The following is a 6,037-nucleotide window of genomic DNA, read 5'->3' on the forward strand; positions in this document are numbered from 1 at the left end:
TCTTCTGGAGATAAATAAAAATATTCTGGGTATAGGGTTTCTTCTGGAGATAAATAAAAATATTCTAGGATTAAATGGTGGTGATGGTTACACAACTCTTGAATATACTAAAAACCACTAAATTGGGTGAATTATATGGTAGGTGAATCACATCTCAATAAAACTTAAAAAAAAAGTTGAGTTTGTTTTTGTGCAGCATTTCCACTGTTCTGGTGAGAAGAAAACACATACACATATATTAACTGTTAAATATAAATTGCGTAATTTCAGTGTTTGAACGAGTTCAATGCTCTTACATTTGCATTTAAAACTAATGCTGCATTATTTCTATACACTAATAATGAAGCAGCAAAAAGAAATTAAGAAAACAATTCAATTTATAATTGCACCAAAAATAATAAAATACCTAGGAATAAGCTTAACCAAGGAGTCGAAAGACCTGTACTCTGAAGACTATAAATCAATGATGAAAGAAACTGAAAATGACACAAATGGAAAGACGTTCTATGCTCATCGATTAGACCAAATATTGTTAAAATGTCTGTACTACTAAAGCAATCTACAGATATAATGTAATCCATATCAAAATACCAACAGCATTTTTCACAGAACTAAAATGAGCAATCCCAAAATTTGTATGAAACCACAAAAGACCCTGAATAAACAAAGTAATCCTGAAAAAGAAAAACAAAACTAGAGGTATCACAATTCCAGGTTTCAAGTGAACATTCATGTACAGGTTCCACTATTAAGCTGTAGTAATCAGAACAGTATGGTACTGGCACAAAAACAGATATACAGACCAAGGGAACTGAATAGAAAACCCAGAAATAAACCCCCAATTATATGGTCAACTAATGTTCAACAAAGGACGCAGGAATATACAATGGGAAAAACAGTCTCTTCAACAAATGATCTTGGGAAAACTGGACAGCTACATGTACAAGAATGAAATCACACCACTTTCTTCACCACACATAAAAATAAACTCAAAATGGATTAAGGACCTAAATGTGAGACCCAAAACCATTAAAAGCCTAGAAGAGATCACAAGCAGTAATTTCTCTGACACTAGCCATAACAACATTTTTCTAGATGTCTCCTAAGGCAAGGGAAGCAGAATAAACTACTGGGGCTACACCAAAATAAAAAGTTTCTGCACAGCAAAGGAAACAATCAACAAAACTAAAAGAAAACCTATGATATGGGAGAAGATATTTGCAAATGGCATATCCAATAAAGGGTGAGTATCCAAAATATATTTTAAAAAAATTTATGCAACACCCAAAAACCAAAAACCCAATTAAAAAATGGGTAGAAGACATTAACAAACATTTCTCCAAAAAAGACATCAAGATGGCCAACAGACATATGAAAAGATGCTCAACATCACTCATCACAAGGAAATATAAATCAAAATCACAGTAAGATATCACCTCACACCTGTCAGAATGGCTAAAATCAAAAACACAAGAAACAACAAGTGTTGGAGAGGATGTGGAGGAAAAAAACCCTTGGGCACTGTTGGTGGGAACACAAACTGGTGCAGCCATTGTGGAAAACTGTACTGAGGTTCCTCAAATAATTAAAAATAGAACTACCCTATGATCCAGTAATCACACTACTAGATATTTACCCAAAGAATATAAAAACACTAGGGGTGCCTGGGTGGCTCAGTCATTAAGCGTCTGCCTTCAGCTCGGGTCATGATCCCAGGGTCCTGGGATCGAGCCCCGCATCGGGCTCCCTGCTCAGCAGGAAGCCTGCTTCTCCCTCTCCCACTCCCCCTGCTTGTGTTCCCTCTCTTGCTGTCTCTCTGTCAAATAAATAAAATCTTAAAAAATAAAAATAAAAACGCTAATTCAAAAGGATATATGCACCCCTATGTTTATTACAGCATTGTTTACAACAGCCAAAATATGGAAGCAGCCCAAGTGTCCAGGAACTGACGAATGGAGAAAGAAGATGTGGTATGTATATACAACGGAATATTACTCAGCCATAAAAAAGAATGAAATCTTGCCATGGCAACATGTATGTATCTAGAGATTATAATGCAAAGCAAAATTAAGTCAGACAAAACAAATACCATGAGTTCACTCATGTGTGGAATTTAAGAAACAAAAGAAACAGAGGAAGGGGGAAAAAGAAACAAACCAAGAAACAGACTCAACTACAGAGAACAAGCAGGGATGGTTACTAGGGGGGAGGTTGGTGGGGAGATGGGCCAAATAGGTGAAGGGGATTAAGAAGAGTACACTTAACTTGATGAGTACTGAGTAATACATGGAACTGGTGAATTACTGTATTGTATACCCGAAACTAATATAATAACACAGTATGTTAACTATACTGGAATTAAAAGTAAAAAATTTTTATTTAAGAACATTGGATATCAAACAAAAAAACACCATGGCGATTTAGAAAAAAAAAAAAAAACACATAATAAAAGGAAAAGCTTTATATTTTAGTACCTCTAACAGCACTTCTTTCCCTGCTTTTTGAAAAAAGCATCCATATTTTCACTTTGAACTGGACCCAAAAAATTATGAAGCCAGCCCCGGAACATATTTAAAAGTTACTGCATGTAACTTCCTAGAGAGTAAGTACAAAAGCATGAACATGAAGAAAAAATTTCCCATCACCTTGCTTTCATTATCTAGATGTCCCTCAAGTTAACAAAGTTACATCAAGTGCTCTTGATAACTAGAACTCTGAAACACATTCAAAAATCATCTATTCTTAAAGAAGCTTAATTGAATACAGCAAAGTCAACAGAAATAATAAATCCCAAGGTACTAAGTAATGGTCATGTTTCCAGTACCATACCAAGCACTCTCCTAGCATTATCTCACTTAATTGTCACACCTTTAAGGTAGGTGTTATTTTTTTTTTAAGATTTTATTTATTGGGGGGGAGGAGCAAGAGAGGAGAGGAGGAGGAGACCTAAATTTCGTCTGGTCCCATGAATTCAGCTGAATAGGGATCAAACCATTCTGAACACCTACGAACTCACCGGGAGATCGAAGAAAAGAATAGCAGCAACTCTCTGAACAGAAAAGCAACCACTTTCTGGAAGGCAGGACATGCGAGAAGTGAACCCGAGGCAACATTCGGGAAGATAGATGGCGGGGGAGGGGGCCTCCGTCCACCGTCACTGGCAAGTGATAGAGCAGCAGAGCACAAAATCAGAAATTTTAGAAGTCGGCTCTGCTGAGGGACGTCGCTCCAGTGGCTAAGCGGGGGTTGGAACCCTCGCTGGGACAGTGTGGTCTCAGGACCCTCGGGGTCACAGAAACACCAGGGGTGCCTGAGTGCGGCAGAGCTCCCAGGTATCGGAGTGGGGAAGCTGGCTGCAGAGACAGAGCCAAGGAGTGGGCTCTCAGCTCGGGGTGGCCATAAACTGTGATCCGCGGCTCAGTCGGGCCACTGCTCCTCCAGCAGGGACCCAACAAGCGGCAGATCCGGGGAGACTCTCCTTCCTCCCCCGGGAGGAGCGGCGCGGAAGCGCACCGCAGGGATCTGCTGGGTTTGGAGACACCACACGGGGTCCTGAGCCAGAGATAGAAACCCTTGGTCACAGGCCAGGTGAGCACAGAGTGTGGCAGGAGACCGGGGAGACGGGAGTGACTGACTGCTTTTCTCTGGGGGCTCGAGTTCTCGGCTCCTCAGGGGCAGAGATTGGGAGGCTGCCATTTTCACTTCCATCCTCCAAAGCTGCACGGAAAGCTTGCAGGGAACAAAAGCTCCCGAGAGCAAACCCGAGCAGATTACTTAGCCTGACCTGGCAAGGGTGGGGCAATTCGGCCTCCGGCAAAGACATTTAGGAACCACGGCAACAGGCCCCACCCCCAGAAGATCAGCACCAACAGCCAGCCAAGACCAAGTTTACCGATCAAGGAGAACGGGAGAACTCCAGCGCTAGGGGAATACTGCACATAGAATTCATGGCTTTTTTCCCATGATTCTTTAGTCGTTCAAAGTTAATTTTTTTTAACTTTCTCTTTTTTTCTTTTTTTGAATTTTTCTTTTTCCCTTTTTCAACATCTTATCAATCCCTTTTTTTAAAAAATCTTTTTTATATTTCATTTTTAGAGTCATATTCTAACCTTTCAGAGTAGTTAACCTTATTTTTGGTATATATATATATAAGTTGTTCTCTCTTTAAAATTTTGGGATACAGTTTCTTCTAACAGACCAAAAAATACCCTAAATCACTAGTGTATGGCTTTGTTCTAGTCTCCTGCCTGATCACATTCTCTCCCTTTTTTTTAATCCTCTCCTTTCTTTTTTCAACCAACTTCTTATCAATTCCTTTTATAAAATCTTTTATAATTTTCACCTCTAGTCATATTCCCTCCCTTCATCCTATTTACCCTTATTTTTGTACATATGTAAGTTTTTCTTTAATATTTTGGGAGACACTTTCTTCTAACAGACCAAAATATGCCCAAAATCTAGTGTGTGGCACTGATCTATGCACCAGCCTGATCATATTTGATCATAATCTGTTCTTTGGTTTGTTTGTTTTTATCTTTTTCTTTCCCTTTCTTCCCCCCCCCCCCCCCCCCCGTTTCAGGTCTCTTCTGATTTGTTTAGTGTATATTTTTCTGGGGTTGTTGTTACCCTGTTAGCATTTTGTTCTCTCATTCATCTATTCTCCTCTGGACAAAATGACAAGATGGAACAAATCACCTCAAAAAAAAGAACAAGAGGCAGTACCAACTGTCAGGGACCTAATCAATATGGACATTAGTAAGATGTCGGAACTAGAGTTCAGAATGATGATTTTAAAGATACTAGCTGGGCCTGAAAAACGCATGGAAGATATTAGAGAAACCCTTTCTGGAGAAATAAAATAACTAAAATCTAACCAAGTCGAAATCAAAAAGGCTATTAATGAGGTGCAATCAAAAATGGAGGCTCTAACTGCTAGGATAAATGAGGCAGAAAGAATCAGCGATATAGAAGACCAAATGATGGAAAATAAAGAAGCTGAGAAAAAAAGAGAGATAAACAACTACTGGATCACGAGGGCAGAATTCAAGAGATAAGTGATACCATAAGATGAAACAATATTAGAATAATTGGGATCCCAGAAGAAAAAGAAAGAGAGAGACGGGCAGAAGGTATATTGGAGCAAATTAAAGCAGAGAACTTCCCTAATTTCGGGAAGGAAACAGGCATCAAAATCCAAGAGGCACAGAAAAACCCCCTCAAAATCAATAAAAATAGGTCAACACCCCGACAACTAATAGGAAAACTTATGAGTCTCAGAGACAAAGAGAAAATCCTGAAAGCAGCTCGGGAGAAGAGATATGTAACCTACAATGGTAGAAACATTAGATTGGCAACAGACCTATCCACAGAGACCTGGCAGGCCAGAAAGGACTGGCAAGATATCTTCAGAGCACTAAATGAGAAAAATATGCAGCCAAGAATCCTATATCCAGCTAGACTGTCATTGAAAATAGAAGGAGAGATAAAAAGCTTCCAGGACAAACAAAAACTAAAGGAATTTGCAAACACGAAACCAGCCCTACAAGAAATATTGAAAGGGGTCCCCTAAGCAAAGAGAGAGCCTCAAAGTAACATAGACCAGAAAGGAACAGACAATATACAGTAACAGTCACCTTACTGGCAATACAATGGCACTAAATTCCTATCTTTCAATAGTTACCCTGAATGTAAATGGGCTAAATGCCCCAATCAAAAGACACAGGCTATCAGATTGGATTAAAAAACAAGACCCATCGATATGCTGTCTGCAAGAGACTCATTTTGGACCCAAAGACACTCCCAGATTGAAAGTGAGGTGGTGAAAAACCGTTTGCCACGCTAATGGACACCAAAAGAAAGCTGGGGTGGCAAACCTTATATCAGACAAATTAGATTTTAAACCAAAGACTATAATAAGAGAGGAGCAAGGACACTATATCATATTTAAAGGGACTATCCAACAAAAAGATCTAACAATTGTAAATATCTATGCCCCGAACATGGGAGCAGCCAATTATATAAGCCAATTAATAACAAA

This window comes from Eumetopias jubatus, unplaced genomic scaffold (assembly GCF_037043125.1).
Source record: "Eumetopias jubatus isolate StellerSeaLion01/CBP00866 unplaced genomic scaffold, mEumJub1_p1.0 scaffold_26, whole genome shotgun sequence".
Taxonomy (NCBI): Eukaryota; Metazoa; Chordata; class Mammalia; order Carnivora; family Otariidae; genus Eumetopias; species Eumetopias jubatus.